The sequence below is a fragment of the Prionailurus viverrinus genome, chromosome A2 (assembly GCF_022837055.1).
Source record: "Prionailurus viverrinus isolate Anna chromosome A2, UM_Priviv_1.0, whole genome shotgun sequence".
In the NCBI taxonomy this organism is placed as follows: Eukaryota; Metazoa; Chordata; class Mammalia; order Carnivora; family Felidae; genus Prionailurus; species Prionailurus viverrinus.
In genome coordinates, this window is record NC_062562.1 from 78,890,762 (window position 1) to 78,914,279 (window position 23,518).

Genomic DNA, 23,518 nt, shown 5'->3' on the forward strand with positions numbered 1-23,518 from the left:
TTTATCAAGTTAAAATGTATTAGCAACGTTTGCTTGTCTTGCAGAACACTTGCAGAACAAGTTACTTGCGACCCAAGGTTTTACTGTACTTGGCAAATGTTAGCAAATGTTTGTTGACTGATTTGTTGACTCCTTAGTAATACTGAGAGGAAAATATCCATTAGAACGGGGATCAACTGGAGGTCAAAACATTAGAGTAGACCTTTCCTTGGGTTCTCAGCAATAATTATCATTAATTTTTTTCAAATCTTGAATAAAATGACTGTATATCCTTTAAACACAAGACAGCATTATAAAGGAGGCAGAATCTGGTCAAAAATGAAATACAGTCATTCAGCACATCCTTTAAAAAAACTGTCAGTTCCAACAACTGCTTTCAGCTCAGAGAGCAGGTCATAAAATAAAGCAGCAAATCAGGAAGCCACTAGAGGGCCACAAAGGGCCAGGAATTTATTGAAGAGCCAAGAAAGTATAGTGAGGGGACAAAAATGACCTAACTCCTTTTTAGGCCAAGTTTGTAGGACCCAAAGGGCAGAGGTAAAAACCTTATGCTAAAGAACTGATAAAGATAGAGCTGTAGAATTTAAAAATCTTAATCCAAAGCAGCAAAGAGAATAGATAAGGTAGAATACACTTTAAAAGCATGGATACAGGGATCAGAGAATGTTACTAGGAATGCCAAATGCAATGTTGAAAACATCAAGGACCATAAAGAATATGCAAAAACCAAAGTCATAATCATTAGAAATTCATGATCCTGAATACAGATAGCAGAGGGCACATGGCCCAGTAACCCTGGGTTGCCCCACTCGGCCTGAGCAAAGAACTGAGTCAAATCACCTGTAGTGACTGTACATTCCTGAACTGTGTTCTGCAGTAAAGAAACACCATTTTAGGTAACTGGTATTGCTCCAACTTTCTGCATTGCCTGCCACCTTAGAAGGCACCTGCCATTTGCTGTGTGATCTCAACCTCTCCACATCTTAATTTCCTTATCTGTCAAATGGAGATAATGATAGTGGTCCAAGGTCATTGAATTTTATGTGAGGGATTCAATAGTGACCTCACATTACGGAAGACTCCATACTTTAAAGTTGATCCAGACAAATATCAAGTATTTCTATTTCTCAACCTGGCATAGTTCACAATGTACTCAACCAACCAACCTTGAAGTTATAGGATTCTTGACAAAATTTGGTTGGAGTTGAGGGGAGGAGGAGAGACATAGGTTTTTGCTTCATTTCAAATTTTTCTACACAAACTGAGACTTTAATATTTTTACTATAGTCTATCCAAATTCCATTGAATATTATGAAGTATTATTTAAATTAATTAAATGAGGGGCACCTGGATAGCTCAGTGGGTTGAGTGTCTGACTTCAGCTCAGGTCATGATCTCACAGCTCATGGGTTTGGGCCCCGTGTCAGGCTCTGTGCTGACAGGTCAGAGCCAGGAGCCTGCTTCAGATTCTGTGTCTCCCTCTCTTTCTGCCCCTCCCCTGCTCGCACTCTAACTCACTCTGTCTCTCAAAAAGTAAATGTAAAAAAAAATTTTTTTTTAATAAATTAAAAGACTCTTGGGCACAAAGGACCTCTAGTAGACGTTGATAAATACATTTAGCTGTCAGCTATTGTTGTGTAACAAAACACCCAAAAATTCAGAAGCTTGAAGCCACCACGATTTGTTAATTCTCAATCTGTCAGTTAGCGGGAGAGATGCCAAATATTGGCCAAGCTTGGTTCTGCAGTTCTTCTAGGCTCAGCTGGTCTTACACACACATCAACAGCCAGCTAAGAATTGAAGAGTCTAGCTAAATTTAGCTCAGCCTCCCCTATCTTTTCACCCATCTCCTGGGAATAGCATGCCAGGCCAGCATATCCCTTTCATGGAAATAGCAAAAGTACAAGAAAGCAAGAAACACACAAAAACTCCCGAGGCCCAGGCTTAAAAGTGGAGCACCCTCACTTCTGCCTTATTCCATTGTCCAAACCAAATCACACAGTCAAGGTCGGACATGCCTAAGGTAGAGCAATAGAATCTGCTATCTGACATAAACTATGTGTCTTTTTAAATTGTCTCCCACAACTAAAATGTGAGTGCTCTGAGAATAGGGATCCTGTCTGTCTTATCATCTTACTGGTAAGAAATTAAGGTACAGAGAGGTCCCATAGGTATGAAATGGTAGAGCCAGGATGTGAACTAAAAGTCTGGCTCTGAAGTCCATGCTATTAATCACTACATTAGATTGCCTCTGCTAATAAAAGAAATGAAAGTAATTGGATGGGATAGAAGATTCTGGACTCTAAATTAGACCTAAATAATAATAGTTCTTTCCCTTGAAGTCAGAATGTCTATAGTAAGCATCAAATTACTGTGTTCATTATTGGAGCAGATGGAAATACAGAAGAGAGACATTAAGAAAACTGCATTTATTAGAAAGGCTGAAAGTGTCCATGACACAACCCTGAAAGACCATCTTGTCCATCCCCCTGTCTCCAAGTAGGATTGCACGTCCACCTTATTAGGAACAGTATAGTCAAATATGATTTTTAGTCTTTAGAGACTATTTCTACAACCACCTCTGGAAATGCATGCGAATGTCTCACGATTCTCTCAGCAAGTTTCTTCATGTTAGACCTAAATTGTCCAATTTAATTGCTCTATGACTTGGATCAGCTCTTCTTTGTAAAATTTAGATCAAGGGTTGCAAAGTGGCAGACTATGGGCCAAAACCAGCTTACAGACATATTTTGTTTTGCCTGCACCAACAAAAATGTTTCAATAGTTGCCAACACTTAAAAATAGGGATAGTTATATTTAAAAAGCCAGCTCTTGCTGAAATAAGTTGAAATAAGTGAAAGGGTTTACTTAGAATTATCTAGGCTTTGAAAGTATAAAAGACTTTAAGAGTCTTTTATAAAACCTTCTGAATTTGATGTTTTCTTTAAGGGCTCATATTAACAGATTCCAATTTACTTAAGTAACATAAGATTTTTTTTCTACATATTCTTGGGTCAATTTAAGTAAGTTGTATTTTTCTGTGAATGTAATAATTTTTCGGTAGAGAGAGAGAGAGAGAGAGCATGAATAGGAGAGAGGGGCAAGGGGAGAGAATCTTAAGAGGGGTAGAGGGAGAGAACCTCCAGGCTCAGCATGGAGCCGGACACAGAGTTCAAACCCATGACCCTGGGACCATGACCTGAGCTGAAATCAAGAGTCAGACATTCAACTGACTGAGTCACCAAGGCACCCCTAGAATAATTTAAACAAAGTCTTCAAACGTATTGACAAAAAGTTTTTTTATAATGTCCTTTTACTACCATAATGTCTACAGCATCTATAGTACTATTTCCCTTTTCATTCCTTTTATTTAATCTCCCTTTTCTTCCCTGATATGGGATAAATTTGCCAGACATCTATTTTATTGTTGTGAACCAATTCTTTGTTTTATTTACCTTCTCTGTTGTATCTATTTGCTATGTCAATAATTCTGCTATTATTTCTCAATTATTATATGTCTTTAGGTAGGATATGCTATTTCTTAAAGTTTTCAAGTTAGAATCTTAGATCATTAATGTTGATCTTTTCCGACAAACATTTAAGCTTTCCATTTCTGAGTGTCTTTTTCACTGTACCTCACAAGTTTTGATAGATAATATTTTATTGTTCGATACTGAATAATTTTAAATTCACATCATGATTTTATTCTCTTTGACCCATGAGTTATGGAGGACTTGGGAAATTGGCATTTCTCATCCATGCCAAACCTCTTTCTAGTCGTCTTCTAATCCTGCAAAGCCTGAAAAGTTAAAGGTTCATTGGTCAGATTCCCTTGCAGCTGAAAGTGAATTAAGTCCTTCCACCGGATGCGTCTACACATGATTTAAAAGGTGGAACAGAAGTAAACATCATCGCAGGCAGTCTTCAAAGATGGCAACACAGGAGGCTCCTGAGCTCCTCTCCTCCCACAAACACGCTGAATGAACAACTGCACATGGAGCAAATCCCCCCGAGAGAAAGGCAGAAACCACCTGAGTGGCCGCCACACACTGAGCAAATGAAAATACCACACGAAATGGGTAGAAGAGGCTGAGACACAGTCTCACCATAAACCCCACTGCAGCACAGTGCCATGCAATTGGAGGGAATCCCCAACTCCCAGGCTCTCTCTGATGAATAAAGTGTTTAGACTCTACATTTACAGCCCCCAATTTAAGAGTCTCGTGTGAAGGACAGGCTCCCAAAACACCTGCTTCTGAAAGCCAACAGGGCTTACATCCATGAGATCCCCAAGACTACAGTAAGCAAACAAGCAAATAAAAACAGGCACAAGCACTTGCCATGGATATCCCCCCAAGCGCTCGGAGCAGAGGGAGCAGGCAGAAATGCCCATCTCCCAGTCTTTTCCTAAAACGGGTCTATTTGCATACTTCAGTAACTGCTGTCTGAGGGTAAGGTTTCTAGTTTAGCACACATCTAGGAGCTAGCTTCTCTGCAGAGACCAAGGAGGTCTACGGACAGCTCCCCTGCTTTTTCTCTCTAGCCCACTCCAAGTCACCAGTAGTTCCCTGGAAGGAGTTTGTATACACGTCTAGTGCCCCAGTGTTTGCTGCTGCCACCTGAGGAGGAGCCTCCTGGATCACTTGGCTCCGAGAGCCAATGGGACTTGCATCAAGAGTCCCATAGGACTATAGCAAGCAAGGAGTTCTTAATAGGCTCAGAAGCACCTTCCCACAGCTGTATGCCCAGGCCCAGTGCAAAGGCAGCAAGTAAAAATACTTACCTCACAATTCTTCCCTGGAAGGGGCCTACCTACATATTTTTCCAGCTGCTGCCTAAAGGTCAGTAAGGCTTCCAAATGGCCTGAATCTAGGTACTGACTGTGATCCTCCCCTCTTTGGGACACTGATGGGTCTTGGCACATCCTCAACTACTGGGAGCCACTAGGAACAAAGAAGACAGCTTGGATAATCACAAAGGTATGAAGGACAACCAGGAGCCAGGCTCCTTGATGAGGTTTATCACCTACTCAAGACCACTCTGTCAAGACTGGGAGAAGTGGCTGTTTTATTTAATGCCCAGAAACCAACACTGAGTCCAAGGAAATGAAGGAAAAGAGGAATATATTCTAAACAAAAGAACAAGATAAAATTCTCAAACAAATCTTAATGGAGACAGAAGTGATTTATATGACAAAGAGTTCAAAATAACAGCCATAAAGATGCTCACCAAAATCAGAGGAACAATACATGGACAATACAAATATTTCAGCAAAGAAAATAGTTTAAAAGTACCAAACAGAAATCACGGAGCTGAAGAATGCAATAACTGAACTGAAAAGTTCAATAGCAGGTTTAAACAGAAGAAATCAAACGAAAGAATGGATCAGTGAACTCAAGGACATGACCACTGAATTCATCCAAGCAGAGGAACAAAAATAAAAAAAGAAAGAGAGTGAAGGTGACTTAAGGGATTTTTGGGACACCATCAAGAAGACCGATATCCACGTTATGGAAATCCCAGAAAGAGAAATGGGAGAGAAAGATGCAGAAACATTATTCAAAGAAATAATGGCCAAAGTCTTCCCTTTCCTAGGGATAGAAATAGACACCCAGATTCAAGTCCAGAAAGTATCTGTAAGAGTCATCTAAGACCCAACCCAAGGGGCACCTGGCTGGCTCAGTCAGTAGAGCATGTGACTCCTGATCTCAGGGTTGTGGGTTCAAGCCCCACATTGGGTTTAGAGATTACTTAAAAATAAAACCTAAGTTAATTAACTAATTTAAATAAATAAACCCAAGACACATTAAATGGTCAAAAGTTAAAGTCAGGAAAAAATGTTGAAAGCAGTAAAAAACAAAACAAAACAAATTATAACATACAAGAGCAACCCCATCAGATTTTTCATCACAAACTTTGCAGGCCAGAAGGAAACAGGAAGATACATTCAAAGTGCTAAAAAAGAAAAACTGCCAACCAAGACTATTCTGCTTTGCAAAGTCATCCTTCAGAACTGAGGGGCAGACAAAGAACTTTAGAGACAAGCAAAAGCTGATGGAGTTCATCAGCACTAGACTGGTTTTACGAGAAATGTTAAAGGGAGCCCTTTAGGCTGAAACATACATGGGGGGGAGCGGGGCGGGAAACAGAGACAAAGGAGACTGAGGAATAGGTTCCAAATGAAAGAACAAGACAAAACCTTGAAACAGAACTAAGTGAAACAGAGATAAGCAATCTATCTGATAAAGAGTTCAAAGTAATGGTCATAAAGATGCTCATAAAGATGGGAGAAGAATGGATAGACTCAGAACTTCAGCAAAGACAGAAAATATAAGAAAGAACCAATCAGTGCTGAAAAATAACTAAAATGAAAACTATGCTACAGGGAATCAATAGCAGATTAGAAGATGTAGAAGAACGGATCAGCTATTTGAAAGACATGGTAGCAGAAATCATTCAAACTGAACAGCAAAAAGAAAAAAAAGATTTTTAAAAGTGAGGTTAAGTTAAGGGACCTCTGTGACAACATTGAGCATACTAACATTCTCACTGTAAGGACCCCAGAAGGAAAAGAGAGAACAAAGCAGGAAAATTATTGGAAAAAGGAATAGCTGCAAACTTCCCCAATCTGGGGAAGAAAACAGACATCCAGGTCCAGGAATCATAGAGAACTCTACCTGGCAAGGTTATCATTCAGAATTGAAGAAGAGAGAAAAAATCTCCTTAGACAAACAAAAGTTAAAGGAGTTCACCACCACTAAACTAGCCTTACAAGAAATGTTAAAGAGACTCCTTAAGCAAAAAAGAAAAAACATGACTAGAAGAAACTTAACCAAGAGAAAGTTTCCTTATTAAAACCAATCATAGGGGCACCTGGGTGGCTCAGTCAGTTAAGCATCCAACTTCAGCTCAGGTCGTGATCTCACGATTTGTGAGTTCAAGGACTTGCATCAGGCTCTCTGCTGTCAGCGCAGAGCTGCTTCAGATCCTCTGTCCCCCTCTCTCTCTGCCCATCCCTGCCGATCTCTGCTCACAGTCTCTTTCTCTTTCAAAAATAAACATTTTAATAATTTTTTCTAATGTTTATATTTATTTTTGAGACAGAGACAGAGCACGAGTGGGGAAGGAGCAGAGAGAGAGGGAGACACAGAATCTGAAGCAGGCTCCTGGCTCTGAGCTGTCAGCACAGACTGAACCACCCAGGCACCCCTCAAAAATAAACATTTTAAAAAGCAATCATACAGTAAAGGTAGTATACCAATCACTAATAAAGGTAGTATGAAGGTTAAAAGACAAAAACAGTAAAACAAACTACATCTACATTAGTTAGGTAAGGGATATACAACATTAAAAATTTTAAGTAGGACATCAAATACATAAAACATGGGTGAGGAGGTAAAAAATGTGGTACTTTTAGAATGTGTTTAAATTGAAGCAACTATGAACTTAAAATACACTGCTGTATACATAAGGTGTTACATATGAACCTCATGGTATCCACAAACCAAAAACCTATAATAATGACAAAAATAAATACATAAAGAGAAAGGAATCCAAGTAAAGAGAGTCAACACACAAGAGACACAAGAGATGAAAGCAAAAGAAAGGAACAGAAAGAAACCAGAAAGCAATTAACAAGTTGGCAATAAGTACATAACTATCAATAATTACTTTAAATGTAATGGACTAAATCCTCCAACCAAAAAAACACAGTGACTGGATTTTTAAAAAGACCCATCCTTATGCTGACTATAAGAGACTAATCATCTAATTCCCAGAATCAATTCCTTTTCTGCCTAAAACATCTAGAGATCTTTGAGTCACTGAATGCTGAGTGATAATTTTCTAGTGTTTGCTATTTAGATCCACAATTGGATCATCAGCAAGTGTATTCTATAGGATACTGAAACTTTGAAATTTGTAAAAGCTAGATTTGTGATCTAGCATGTAGACAATTTTATTAAATTGTGTGTTCTAGGGGCGCCTGGGTGGCTCAGTCGGTTGAGCGTCCGACTTCGGCTCAGGTCACGATCTCGCGGTCTGTGAGTTCCAGCCCCGCGTCGGGCTCCGGGCTGATGGCTCGGAGCCTGGAGCCTGCTTCCGATTCTGTGTCTCCCTCTCTCTCTGCCCCTCCCCCGTTCATGCTCTGTCTCTCTGTCTCAAAAATAAATAAATGTTAAAAAAAATTAAAAAAAAAAAAAAGAAAAGAAAAAAAAAATTGTGTGTTCTAAAAAAAAAAAACCAGGTACTCTCCAATTGTTCATACATGCTTCTTCCGGTGCTTGCTAATTGTGCTATTCAAATCTCTCTCTCACGGATTTTTGTCTTCTGGATCCAAAATTTTTTTTTTAATTTTTTTTTTCAATGTTTATTTATTTTTGGGACAGAGAGAGACAGAGCACGAACGGGGGAGGGGCAGAGAGAGAGGGAGACACAGAATCAGAAACAGGCTCCAGGCTCTGAGCCATCAGCCCAGAATCTGACGCGGGGCTCGAACTCACGGACCGCGAGATCGTGACCTGGCTGAAGTTGGACGCTTAACCGACTGCACCACCCAGGCGCCCCTGGATCCAAAATTTAACGGAAAGGGAGATGGCAGAATCTTTCACTATCTTGATGGATTCATCTCTTTCTCCTGGTGGATTTGCTGTTTTTTTTAAATAGTGTGATGCAGTGTTATCGGGCACAAGCATGTTTAAAATTATAACTTCCCAGTGAACTAGACCTTTAATCTTTATGCAGTAACCAGCTTCTCTATCCTCTCTGCAGCTTTTTGGGTCATGATGCCTCGTTTAACAGTATGTTATTTACTTTTAATCCAGTCTGATGTTATCTTTTTTTTTTTTTTACATTTATTCATTTTTGAGAGACAGAAAGAGACAGAGCACAAGCGGGGGGGGGGGGGGGGGGGGGAGGGGCAGAGAGAGAGGGAGACACAGAATCCAAAGCAGGCTCCAGGCTCCAAGCTGTCAGCACAAAGCCCGACACAGGGCCCGAACTCACGAGCCGTGAGATCATGACCTGAGCCAAAGTCAGACGCCTAACCGACTGAGCCACCCAGGCTCCCTGAGAAATATTCTGAGTATAGAATTCTAGTTTGAATTTTCTCTTAGCAAGCTGAAGCTATTATGCCATTGTCTTCTGGCTTCCATTTTTGCTGTTAAGAATCCAGCTTCTCTAATTGCTGTTCCTTTTTAATATAGCTATTTTTAAGCTCTCCTCTTCATACTGATGCTCTATGGTTTGCCTCTGAGGTATGTTGGTAAATTTCTTTTTATCTGTGCTACTGGAGATTTCTTAGACTTCCTGAATATGAAGATTGGTTGCTTCTGTCCGATCTGGAAAATTCTCAGCCATTGTCTCTTTGAATGTCACCCTCACTGGCATGTCTCCTTCTAGAATTCTGGGGAGGGTCTGTTAGATCCTCTCTAAGTCTTTGTACCTCTCTCATTTCTTGTGTCTTTGCCCTTCTGATCTGTATTATGGATAATTCTCTGAACTGATTTTCTAGTTCACCGTTTCTCTCTTCAGCTTCACCTAAAATCTGATATTTAAACCATCCTTGGGATTTTTATGTTCAGTTAATACTTTATTGCTAAAAATTCTATTTCTTCAAATTGACTTAGACATTCCTTGGCAGTCTTTTCCAATCATATTTTCAAGCTTTTCTTTAAACACATTAAATATGTCCATATATATAGCTAGCATCTGATAATTCCAATATCCAACGTCTTTAGGGTCTATTTCTGTTATCTATCATTTCAAGTGGGCCTCAGTCATGTGCCTCATTCCCACCCACCCCCCACTTAAAATTTTTTATCTGAAACTACTTGCTCACTTGGAAGTGAGGAAATTCTCTACAGGGAGTCTCTGAAGCTGCTGCTGAGGTTGCATTCTTCCAAAAAAAGGTTGATGTTTGATTCTGCCATTTCCCTGGAGGTACTATGAACTGACAGCCATTCTAAATTTAATGATCTCTTTGAGGTTTTGGGGGGTTTTTTTTTTAGCCACACAGGTTACATAAATTTGGACCACAACTAAGAGAGCCAGCTTGTCATAGCAGATTCTCAGAGAAGAGTTTTTATTCCCTTCCATCTGGTGTCAAGGCTGCAATAGTCAAGTCTCCTTGCTGTCCTCTGCAGCACATTGGGTTTACTTCTCACTCATGCTTCACTCAGACTGCAGCCTGTTGGATCCCTGTCCTTATGCAGAAGGGTCCCCTCATAAACTCCCCCCCTGGGCATGGCCTACTCTTCTCTCCTACCCCCTAAGCTCCCTGCAACTATCAAAGAGGAAGCTCATGGTCTCCGTATTTCAGCAGAAACCCTCTGTGCAGAAGCCAGCTTTGTCATTCACATACCTTACAAGATTCCAGCTTTCCTTTTATTCTTTTTTGATCTCTGCAGATTTTACAGAAGCTTAACAATACATTTTTAAAACATTTACCTAGCATTTTGGTGTTTTTCTTTTTTTTATTTTTTTTAAATTTTTTTTTTCAACGTTTATTTATTTTTGGGACAGAGAGAGACAGAGCATGAACGGGGGAGGGGCAGAGAGAGAGGGAGACACAGAATCGGAAACAGGCTCCAGGCTCTGAGCCATCAGCCCAGAGCCTGACGTGGGGCTCGAACTCCTGGACCGCGAGATCGTGACCTGGCTGAAGTCAGATGCTTAAACGACTGCGCCACCCAGGCGCCCCAGCATTTTGGTGTTTTTCAACTGGAAGATGACTCAGACCATCTAGTCTGCTGTATGAACAGAAACAGCCATTTCACTCCATGGAGAGTGGATCACCAGGGAGGGTAAGGGCCCCTTGATTCTGGGTTTACAAGTGCACAATGCCATAACAAGTGGGCCAATGTCTCTGGGGCCACCTTGGGCTTTGTAAAGTCCTGAGAGAGCTGACTGCTAAGAGTCTAGGCTTAGGAGACTTTGAGTAACCCAAAATTGCATAGGATGTTAGCATTACCTTCCTCTAAAGAACTACTGCCATGGGAAAGCATCTCCTTAAAAATATAGTCTAACTAATAAGTTAAATGAAAAGAAATGATAGTTTCAGAATATCACCATTTCTCAAAGCCCAGTGAATTGGTGGATCTGGACATTGAGAATCAATGGCTGCCAACATCACCGTCAGAGGTTATGAGACAAAAGAAGTCTCTTCACCTAGCATCTTGCCAAAAAGGTTCAAACCAAGTGTGTTTTGGCTTCCAATCTGCAGGAAACACAGAGCTCAGAGGAACACAGAAGGTGACATGTACACACAAACACAAGATCCCAATCACAGGTCAAGTTGCCCCAGGCTACCAATAAATTTTAAGGAAAATAAAAGCATGGAGGGGGAACCTGTAGATTAAGAGTGACTTGAAGGAAATATCAATCATTTTGAAAAGGCTGGGAGTGGGGGGCACTGCTAAACTACAAGATCTAAAATTACACACTTAGATGTTCACTTTTGTGTAGTCTTCATATCTGGTATTATTCTACATTTAAAAAAATGAAAAAGGTGGGGGGGAATGATTCATCCCTCAAGTTATTACTGTACCACAGTCCTTATTAATCCAATTTCATGCGAAACATTTAATAGATCTCAGTATTAGTCTCCACGAAACCCAACGAAAGCAACCAAATACCATTCTTTTTATGAACATGAGTACAGATATACATATGGATCTCTTATACTTGTGTGTATATATATACATATGTATATGTATTTATACGTACACACACACACACACACACACACACACACACAGAATAACAGTAAGTAACTTCTAAAACGGTACCAGAATGTAGGATAAAAGGGAAAAAGAACTAAATTCCTACCTGTCTTCCCCAGCTTCCCCCGCCAGGCCATATATGCGCTAATCTCTGCACACACACTTGACCATTCCCCAATTCCAAATGCCATCTCTCTTCTTCCCTCCATCCTAGATCTTGTTCCTGCTGTTCCCTGGATGGAATACTCAGACTTCCTCACAGACAGCTGCATTCTCTACTTTTCTGAGACCTCCCCTGATCTCTAACTGAATCGGAACTCTTTCTCATCAGAGCCCCACTGCTATTTGCTACTCTCTTTGTGGGGTTTACCTTGATCCTTCTTATTTTATAATTACTTTCCCTGGATGATACAGTTATAAACTCACTGCAGAGAAAAACTGTCTAACTCATTGTATGCATAAAAGATGAGCACAATATCTTAAGACAGTATAGCCATCGATAGGCATTTATTTCCCTCTAAGTATAAGAAATTTGTCTTTTCTTTCTTGGTTGATAATTAACTATCTTCATCAACTGCTTGTTACTACAGTCATGTTGCTCATTCTGTGATAATACAGCATTGATTGTAACTTAGTATTCAGTTACAAGTCATTGAAGTCTGCAACTTGCTTGTCAGCATCTCTGCAAGTATCAAGAATTGGCCAGGAGCCCTAGAAAGCTTTGGCGACAAATCCTAGTGGTGGCGGCAGCACCATTCCAGCAGAGGGCAGCAGAGAGCCAAGGGAAGGGTAGCCATCTGCAGCAGGGCTCCAGGATGCATTTCTGGGCTGAGTCAGGGCAGGTGGAACGAGGAAGAGCTCCTATTTCAAAGCAGGTTTCCAGAATTAGAGAATAAGCAAAGCTAGAATGCTCTGCAAGTCTCTTGGATCTCAGAGAGACCACAGCCTTAGTGGGATCTGCACTTGTCTAAAGTTCAGACTGCAGGGGGTGGGGGTAGTGAGACAGAAGGCTCCAGTTCCTTTAATAAAACACCCAGAAGCAACCTTTCTCCTGACACACAATCAGCCTCCTGGAAAACCACATTATTTCTGAATACCATTTCTCACCAGGAATTCCTCCGAGAGACAATTTCCTCTTTGTTCTTTGAGAACAGGGCCAGTTTTTGAGGCAGCCTTAGGGTCTCTTCTGTGAACTGCTGCCTGCCTTACCCACTTCCAGTCAGCAGTCCTTTCTAGTGAACGCCTGACCCACTCAGCTTTTGAAAAAGACCATCCTTATTTCAGGCCCAGATAACTTATTAGCACAAATTTTATTCCAAACTTTTGAGCACATGTTTAAAAAGGAAATTCCATGACACTCACTCTAAGCATTTGTCTTACAAAAAGCCCATCTGGGGCCACTGGGTCTCACTGCTCACAGACCTCCCGGTCCTCAGAAAGGTACAGGTTCCCTCTGAAAAATCCAATGCCAAGCACGTCTGTGATTTTAATGACTGTCAAAAGAACACCAGTGGGCCCCACCGTACAGGGAGAGAGGGAAATACAGGGGGTGACAAGTAAGAACCTTCTGCTCCTGTGCTGGCTTTCCATGGATCAGCCGTATTGAGACCCCCTGCGCCCTGCCACCCAAAGGCGGATCTGCTGTGCTGGGCCCCTGCGGTGAACTGGACAAGATCCTGACTAACCGACTGCTGCCAAAGAGCCATCTTGTTGAGCAGACCTTCCCGTGGGAGATCTTTTTTTTTTTAATTTTTATTTTTTTTTCCAACGTGTTTTTTTGTTTTTTTTTTTTTTGTTTTTTTTTTTTTTGGACAGAGTGAGACAGAGCATGAACGGGGGAGGAGCAGAGAGAGAGGGAGACACAGAATCGGAAACAGGCTCCAGGCTCTGAGCCATCAGCCCAGAGCCTGACGCGGGGCTCGAACTCACGGACCGCGAGATCGTGACCTGGCTGAAGTCGGACGCTTAACCGACTGCGCCACCCAGGCGCCCCTTCCCGTGGGAGATTTTTACGGCCTTTGGTTTTCCAATTTTTCAAAATCCCAGTCTCATCGTGAATTCTTTGGAGCACATATGGACTTCACAGCAAAAAAAAAGGCAGAGCTTTTAGATACAGACTGCTTTGTTGCCTGCCCGGGGCCCTTTCTCAGGCAGTGTGCCGGACTTTGTCCAGATACATGCATGCGTGAGTAAATACATAAACACATAAATATATTTTTAAAAAGAATAAAAATAAAGATGAACTATATCCAGAGCTTCTTGCGCAGACTGAGTGCCACCCAAGAGGAAGGCAAGCCCTAGGTGAGGCTTCTTGGAAGGCACATCTCCACCTTTCCTCCAATTGCAGCTGTAACAAGGACACAACGGCTGAAGGTCCAGCCTCGTCTTGTGAGCTCAGTGCTAAGAGCCACCTACCAGGAGTGGCAGGGCAGAGACAGGAGGACCCTGGGTACAATGACCTTCAGGAGACACCATACCAGTCCTGGACTCCTTCGTCCTTCTGGTACTTGAGAGAATAAATCCCTAATGTTCTCAAGGTACCGACAATGACCCCCCGCTGCAAGCTGCAGGAGCCAGTCCTGACCAAGGCTATGTGAATGTCATTGCCAGACACTGAGGAAACTGAGAAAGAAAAATGCCCTCTTGCCTAGCTCCAATCCAGACAGGCTTCTGATTTGTTTTTCCCCATGGTGCCATGGAAATAACCTTAACCGGAACCTTTGAGTGGGGAACCAAGGGAATCTCTCAGTCCTGCCCCCAATCTGGAAGGAACCTCACATTTTAGCAACTGGTTAGTCACCAACATGTGGAGGGTTACATGTTATAGGTGTATAAGTGTATGATACTTATTCTGTAAGTATCATATCACAATTCTTATGAGTAAGAATTGATCATAAATGACAATTCTAATGATAATTCACAAATTCACTTCCCTCCCCCTAGATCCCCCTAACCCAACCCACCTACCCAACTAGTTAGGTGAAAGCAGAAAATTTCAGTTATGTTCCCTTTTTTTATTCTAGCTACAAAATACAAAAACTCCTTTAATCAGAAAAATCTGCAGATATATAAACATGGAAATAGACACATTAAGAAAACAGTAATTTCACCCAGAAATATTTTTAATTTTTTTAATGTTTATTTTTGAGAGAGAGTGAGTGCAAGTGGGGGAGGGGCAGAGAGAGAGGAGACACAGAATCTGAAGCAGGCTCCAGACTCTGAGAGTCAACCCACAAACTGTGAGATCATGACCTGAGCCAAAATCAGACACTTAGCCGACTGAGTCACCCAGGCGCCCCCAGAAACAATTACTTGTAATCCCATGGAAGTAACCTCCCAGATCTTTTCAACACACATGTACACGTATATGCATTTATTATTAGATGGGACCATACTTCAGGTACAATTATGCATCTGTAATTGCAACCGCTTTACAGTGCATCCCAAACATCTTTCCATTTCCATACAACAAGGGTGGCCTGCCCCTGCCCCATTCGGCCCTGGTCCCAGACCTAAGACTGTCCCTCCCATATCCCCACCTTCCACTGTTTCTAGAAGGGCTTTTGAGGTGGTGGTGGCCTTCATGGGGCCAGGACAGCAGAAGCCACTTCTCTACACTGCCGTCAGCTGGCTTGGGCCAATTGGCCAGCTGCCCCTGGGTGTGCAGACTAGTCTCACACCAACTATCTCCCGAGGTACCTGCAACGAGCCCTTCAACTTTCCCTAGACCACATCTCTCTACTCTTCCCCGGGGCCTTTATTCCCATCCAGTGTGCTCTGGAGGTACCTCCCTCTCTGGTCACTTCCCAGTCTGTTAGAGGCAGCAACTCCTTGCTTCATGACGCTGGGGTCTTTCGTTTCGGTTCCCCAACCAATAAACTGTAGTTTTCTCCCTGCAATGTATAGCAGCCCTAACAACCCAACTCTCCTTGGGGCCATGTGCACACATCCCTGACCTGAGAGAGGTCTGCAGGGTGGTAAAAAAAACTCTATTACACCAGTAAGTAGGCAAAGGCTGAATTAAAACTGCTGTTGAGTAGATCTAGAACAGGACCCTGGGTATGACTCTGACTCTCTCCTGTCATAATATCCAGGACCTTGGAAATGTTAGATTCAAAGAACTGAAGGAGTCCAGTATATTAAGTGATTTTTCAGCCAAGGACACAAATCAACTGTTTTCCTTCCACACTGCTGAGAGGTAAATGACAATATTAGGAACACCCCGTTTAGTCTGCAACAAGTAAAGCTTGCTGCATCTCAGAAATGAAAAAGTAATATTGTTTTGCCATTTTCCTAGGTGAATCTCAAAGCCCTTGAACAAGAACTTCTTTCAAGAATGATAATGGAGGGGCGTCTGGGTGGCTCAATTGGTTAGGCAACTGACTTCAGCTCAGGTCATGATCTCACAGATGGTGAGTTCGAGCCCCACATCAGGCTCTGTGCTGACAGCTCAGAGCCTGGAGCCTACTTCAGATTCTATGTCTCCCCCTCTCTCTACCCCTCCCCTGCTCGCGCTCTGTGTCTCTGTCTCAATAATAAATAAACGTTAAAAAAAAAAGAAGAAGAATGGCTAACATTTACGAAGCACTTTTTCTATGCCATACCTTTTTCACATATGATCTTGTTTAATCCCTATCGATATCCATGATGTAGATACTAATAGCCCATTTTACTGATGAGGAAATTGAGGCCAGAGAGTTTTGCTAACTTGCCCAGGGTTGCCTGGCTAGTAAGTGCTCTAGGCTAGTAAATGGTATACTCGAAAACAATTCAAAAATCTGACTCCAGAGCTCATTCTGTTTCCAGGGTGTAGTCCCCAAAGGAGGGGTCAGAACAACCTCTCAGTCAGTCACCCACTTCCAAATATCCAGTGATTTCTCTTAGAAAGGCTATAAGCTATTTCAGATTCAATTGCTATATTTCAGTCTACTCCAAGAAATAGAATGTAACAAATATAAGAATTCCAAATATTGGGTTCAAATCGGATTTTAAGCCATGGATGGGAAAGCCCCAGAAAGGACCAATTGTGAAGCTGGGTAAGTCACTTCCAAAAACACAACCCAGGAAAGAATCATAACCCTGTGATACTCATTTCAAAAGGGAAGCTCCAGGTTTCAGTCAGTTCTTATGTAAAATATCAAAATCTTAGCCAAGTCATTCTTGAAGTAATACAATGGAAAACTTGCACAATTGGATGTCAACACTCATTATAAAGCTACAGTAACTAAGAAAAGTACTGGTGCAATGACAGCAAAATAGGCCAGTGGACAGGATGGAAGTCTTCCAAACAGACTCACACATAGGGGCCCTTGGCACTGTGGAGTACTAGGGGAAGGACACTCTTTTATTTTGAGAGAGAGAGAGAGCGCGAGCAAGTGTATGCAAGCAAGGGAGAGGCAGAGAGAGAGGGAGAGACAGAGACTCCCAAGCAGGCTACCACTGTCAGTGCAGAGCCTGATAGGGGGCTCAAACCCATGAACCATGAGATCATGACCTGAGCTGAAACCAAGAGTCGGATGCTTAACCAACTGAGCCACCCAGGTGCCCCAGGACACTCTTTTTAATAAACAGCTTTGTGGAAAGGAGATGAAACCTGGCCTGTGCCTCACACACAGAGACAAAAACTCTTCCAGGAGGGCTTTATCCCCTCAGCTGCCTTTCATAATTGGATCTAATCTATAAGAATATCTTTTTGACCCCAATTCAAGAAAGTTTCCTACAAGTCACAGAAAGATAAGTTGGACATTAAATTTAAGAATTTCTACTCAAAGCATCTTCACAAGAGTAAAAAGACAAACCAGTGTGGAAGACATTTCCACACATATCTAGAATTTAAAAAATATATACAAATCAGTAAGCAAAAGAAAAACAGTAGAAAACCAGGCAAGAGTTTGAATAGGCACATCATAAGAGAAGAAATCCAAATGGCCAATAAGCATACGAAAAGGTGCTCAATCTCATTTACAAATCCAACAGATGAGTCAAAACCACAACAAGCCTAACCTAGTGAAGCCTTCAGCCCTAACTTCCAGTTTATAGGAAATCCCAGAAAGCAGGTGAAATACCAAGAAGAAACAGCAGACAAATGTAGAATGTAGGGCTTCGAGACAACTAGCCTAGCCTTTTTAAAAGGTCAGGGTCATGGGGGCGCCTGGGTGGCTCAGTCAGTTAAGCATCTGACTTCAGCTTCCACCTTCAGCTCAGCTCATGATCTTGCAGTCCATAGTTCAAGCCCCGTGTCTGGCTCTGTGCCGACACTTAGAACCTGGAGCCTGCTTCAGACTCTGTGTTTCCCTCTCTCTCTGCCCCTCCCCCACTCACATTCTGTCTCTCTCTCTCTCAAAAATAAACATTAAAAAAAAATTAAAAGGTTGGGGTCATGAATACAAGAGGCAAAAGATACAACAACCAAACGTGATGTATAAACTTTGAGTGGCTCCAGATTTCAAAAAACTAGCCATAAAAAACACTTTCAGATCAGCTGGGGAAATTTGTGGACCAAATGTTATATGATATTAATTAATTTTCTTCATTATTGTGATTAAATAGTAAAATATCCCCTTTCTTAGTAGAGTTTATGTTGAAATATTTAAGAGTAAGTGTCCTCACAACTGCTGTTTTTATACAATTCACACCCACAAAACAGATGATAGATATGGATAAAAGAGCAAATATGCCAAATGTTAATAATTATTGACTTACTGGTAGGTATGCGGGTGTTCTCTTATTCTTTATGTTTGAAATGTTTAATATTAAGTTAGCCTAATAATAAACATTAGGTTAAAAAACACTCTCACACAATTATATTTCCATGCATACTAACAGGGAAACTAAACTCACAAATAGTGACATTTCCAAGGGTTGGTGAGGATGTGAGCCCCAAGACCTCTCACACACAGCTGGTGGGAGCATAAATTGACAGAATCACTTTGGCATGATCCAATCAAGTTGAAGGAACATAGCCCGTGACCTGGCAATTCAAATCCAAAGAATCTACCCTGCTTAAATTTGTGTACTTAAGTATGGGCAGACATGGTTGAGAATGCTCAGAGAAGACGTATTCACAAAATCCCCAAACTGGTAACAAGTAATCGCCCGTAATTAGACGCATTTGTAAAAAATCAGTTGATTATTCATACAATAAAATACAACAGTGACAATGAATCAACTACAGCTGTGCACAACATAAATGCATCTTGCATATATTAGGTTGCTAAAAGAAGCCAGACATAAAGAACACATACTGGATGGATCCATTTCTATAAATTTCAGTAACAGGCTTTAAAATAAAAGTGTCCGTGGATGTACATTTATGTAGTAAAATTTTAAAGTGAATGACCATAAAAGTATGGCCACTGAGCAGAATATGCAGGAGGGTTCCAGGGTGCCAACAGGATCTCATTTCTTAACCTGATAAGGGGTTTACTTTAGATTTTTAAAATTTAAACTATATATTTTTTCCATATGAGTGTTTTAGTTCACAATGGAGTTAAAATAAATGTCAAAAACAGTCTGCAGAAAAAAATAAAAGTCTGGCCTGAAATCCCTCAATGTTATCAGGGAGGACTTTTCCACCATGTTTGCCTGGGAGAAGATGGCATTTTGAAATGAAATAGTTAGGTTTTTGTGTGTGTGTGTGTGTGTGTGTGTGTGTGTTTATTTTATTTTGGAGAGAGAGAGAGAGCACGCGAGCAGGGGAGGGGCAGAGAGAGAGGGAGACACAGAATCTGAAGTAGGCTCCAAACTGTCAGCACAGTGTCTGACATGGGGCTCGAACTCATGATCTGTGAGACCATGACCTGAGCTTAAGTTAGACGCTTAACTGACTGAGCCCCTGAAACAGTAGGTTTCTAGGGCTCTTCTGGAGGAAGGCTTTCTGGATTTCCATTGACCTTACCACAAAAAGGATTGGTCAGTTGTCATCAGATTCTGAGCTCTTGTGTCCATGAAATAAGCTAAATTATGTTTCTTTCTGGAAATGTGCCCATCCTATCAGAGAGGTAATTCTTACTTCCCCAGCCTGTGAACTCTGGGAAGGAGAGTGAAAATCTTCTGTCCTCATTACACCCAGGGTCTAGAGTCCAGGGCAGAACACAGAAGACATCACAACGTGGGGAGGGGTAGGAAGTCTCAGAGCACTGTCGTCCTGCCTTGAACTGAGTCTTGAGGTTAGAGTGACTGGCTCAGGGGCACAGAATAAGACACAGGTCACACCTCAACCCAGCCACACGTATCATTCCATGTTCCTGGAATGAAAGCTTCTCCTATTTCTGTTTGCTTGAAGCTTTTCCTTAATTTTCTCATTTATCACTAAGGAATTTCATTCAGCTGTGAGAAACAGAACCCAAGAAAACAAGGTGAGGTTTTCATTTTCTCTAACAATGAATCTCAAGGTGAGTGGCTGCTGGCGTTGGTTCAGAGATTGGAAGGGGATGGGGGGAGGGGGGATAGGGGGAAAGCACAAGACTTATGTGATTCTCTTGGCCTTTTCCTGGTGGCCCCAAACCAGAGCCAGCATTCGGACATGTGGCATTCTTGAGCAAAGTACAAAAAGACACTCTTCTGAGCAAGTAAAGTCCAACAGGACTCACTCCACCCCTGGGTGAACAATATACTAGAAGACACCCCCACCAACAAAATCTAGATTTTACAGCTGTCTTTACATACTCACATATGTGAGTCAGGACATCTGAAATGAACCTCTGGAGTTTTTCCACACAGTACTGAAATCTGAATTATGTAAAGCCTAGGACCTGAGTTCTTAAGTAAAAACCACCACCTCAAATCCATACTGCTAGAAATTAAATAGTTAGAGGCCCATCTAGTGGCACTACCCAGGCAACGCATCCAATGGGCTCACAGAGTTCACTTGCAAGTTGAATGCATGGGTAGAAGGGGAGGATAGCAAGTGTCCTGGCAGAGGCTGGTGCTAAGCCGTTCAGACACAAGTTCAACGCCATGGCAGTTTCAGTGCCTGTGAACATGTACCCTAGGCTATGCAGGCCCCAGCTACAAAAATATCAGCTCTGCTGTGGCATCCACTTTCATGCTTTGGTCAGCTTGCTCTCAGAACTGAGGGAGAGAAATTCACTTGTACGGAAACACTTCCCCAGCTGACAGGAAAAGGTCAGGAGAGGAGTGGTTTTCATGGCCTACAGGTGGAGCTGAGAGTTAAATTAGGGGCAGGAGAACACACAGCAGGTTAGCATTTGAATCCGGTTTAATATTTACAATTGACACCACACCAAAGCTACGGGGAGGGGATCTGGGTAACAGGTGCAACAAGTACATTTATAAAGTATGAATCAAGCGCCTGCATTTATAGCTGCCAGATCACTGTCTACACAATTGGCAAACTTGGGGGCATGCACACTATTTTCTTAGATCCACATCAATCCCTAGAGAGGGCTTTTATAGAAACCCTGTTTGGATCCATTTCTGAAAACCAAATGCTCACCCTCTTTGTGATTAAATTTTACCCTACTTCCAAGCTAGTAAGTTGGCCCGTGGCTGTGTCTTGCAAGCTGCCAAAGACGGGATAGTTCAAGGACCAGAGATTTTACTACTCACAGCCGAGCACGGAGCATGAATATCCGTGCCCCAGTCAGTCTATGGGAGCACCCAGATGGGACAACCCAGAAATCCCCCCCATACCCCCCACCCCCCAACGCAGTGTTTGTGCGCGTGCTACAGCGCAGGAACACTGGGCTTCAGACATCCACTGCTTTTATAGCAAGCAAGCCTGCTCTTTGTCGGTTGTAGGGGGAAATATCATCTGTCTCACGAGGTTACCAGCCACATAAACAGCCCTGACGCAGGGTCGCCAGAACAGACCCAGGAGGATTTTGCCTCCTTGGCCCACACGCGGGACCTAGAAGGGCTCCTTCTCCCAACAGTGAGCACCTTTGTGAATAGAAAGCCAGAGCCACACGGTTCACAGCCCACAGAACCTTCCTGAACGGGAAAGCACCAGTTCCCACTAAAGGGGCTGCAGAGATCCACCAAGCCGAAAACGTAACAAGAAGACAAGCACACGTGCGCCAGCCTTGAACCTCCTGGAGCTGGGTGTCACCCCAGCCCCGGCACTCACGTGGGCACAGCGCAAGTCCTGGCCGCCGGCGCGGCATCCGCCATTTCCTTCGTCCTGCTCCGTCTGCCTCTCTGCCCGCGCTGCCTGCGAAGCCGAAGCCCAGGAGACGTCTTGCTGCTGCCGCCAGCGGCTTCTCGGGGTGCCCACCACGCGCGGTGGCTTCTGAGCCGCAGGAAACTACGGGTCCCGGCCTCAAGAGGGCCGCTCCGCCTGCCTTCTTCGTGGACAGCCCCTAGACGTGAGCAGACCGTGCTCTCCTGGTCCCAGAGCCCCTGTCGCCGTTTTCCTCTCCCCTCTCCGCACCTGTCCCCGCTGCGGGGTGAGGCAGGGGTGCGAGGAGGGGGGAGGGCCGGGCGGGGGCGAGCAGAGGTGCCGCAGTCCGCAGCCGTCTGCCCCCAGGGCCGCCCGCTCCTCCCGGAGGCTTTCCTGCCCACATGGCCCACCCCTAAGGAAGGGTCAGGCTCATCCCTCACGGTCTGTGAGGGTTTCCCAAACCTGACGGGGGGAGGGGGCACCTTATATAGATTCAAATTCAACCACCTTGTATTTAAACACCTTGTATTTAAACACTTCCAGAATTTCCGAACGTAACTACCCCCTCTTTCAGCCTACCTTTTCTCTTCCCCTCCTTTATCAGCTCTGACTCCTTTTCTCCTTTCCTACTTCCAATGGCAGAAGCCAAAGAGGAAAGGGATGAGGGGGCATTGTCAGGACCAGAAGAAACAAACCATTTCAGTTCCCTCCCCATCTGCCACCTCAAACCTGAAATTAAAAAATTAAAATTAAAAAAAAAAAAAAGCCTCTTGAGAAATTCAAACATTTCGACACAGATCCCTACGCCCCTTTGGTGATGTGCGGTATGTTTGCGGTCCTGTAGTGGGGCAGTTAGTGTTACCTATGCGGAGAAGCACACACCTCCACCTGGAGGCAAGTCTCTGGGGAGTGGCCACTGCTGACCATACTGCGCAGGACATGGGCTTTAGGTGACCACTTTCATCCACACTTGCTTCTCTGTGTCCTTGTGACTGAATGATTAGATTTCTAAGAAAGCTAGCAAAGATTAGATACCCAGGAAAGAAAGCAAGGCCAAGTTTGGCCTCCTCAGCACGACGAACTATTCTCCAAACGCTAGCCAAACTCTAGAGCAGGGATGGCAAACAAACCTTTCATTACCACACACAGTGATCAATACTGACTGCCCAGACCTGGGTTGGATTTCACATTTGTAAAGGGACAGATAGGTATTTTAGATGTTTTGGACAGAATGGTCAAAGCGGCAGTTACTCAGCTCAGCACTTGGAGTATGAAAGCAGCCATGGACAATACATAAACAAGTGAGTTGTGGTTGTGTCCCAATAAAACTTTATTTATCAAAACCAGCAGGCAGCAGGCTGAATAAGGTCCTCAGGCCATAGTTTGCCACCCCTCACCTTAGAGACCACTGTGTTATAAGGAAATGTAAATGATGTCTCGAGGCCCAGGGGCAGTGTTGTGATCAATTAGTCTTATCTGCACAGGTGCTGTTAAGGGGAGTAACAGGTCCACGGGTCCACAAAGTGGGCTATGCCTTTCTCAGGATGTGTATATGATCCATTGAGATATGGGGAAAAACACATTAGAATTTGTTTTATTTTTATCTTACCTGTTTTCATTTCAGACTATTGATCTTGGCTACCCCATCATGAATCCATGGAATTTGCAATGAATC

At 42.9% G+C, this 23,518-nt stretch overlaps 1 long non-coding RNA gene and 1 other non-coding gene across 2 annotated transcripts in view; one reads left to right on the forward strand and one right to left on the reverse strand.

The window, feature by feature from the left end:
* Positions 1 to 23,518, reverse strand: part of LOC125160546 (uncharacterized) — a 170,391-nt gene that overhangs the window by 124,552 nt on the left and 22,321 nt on the right. The window lies entirely within an intron of this gene.
* On the forward strand, positions 5,669 to 5,741 carry TRNAR-CCU (transfer RNA arginine (anticodon CCU)). Its single transcript has one exon. It is a non-coding gene; the product is annotated as a tRNA-Arg (tRNA).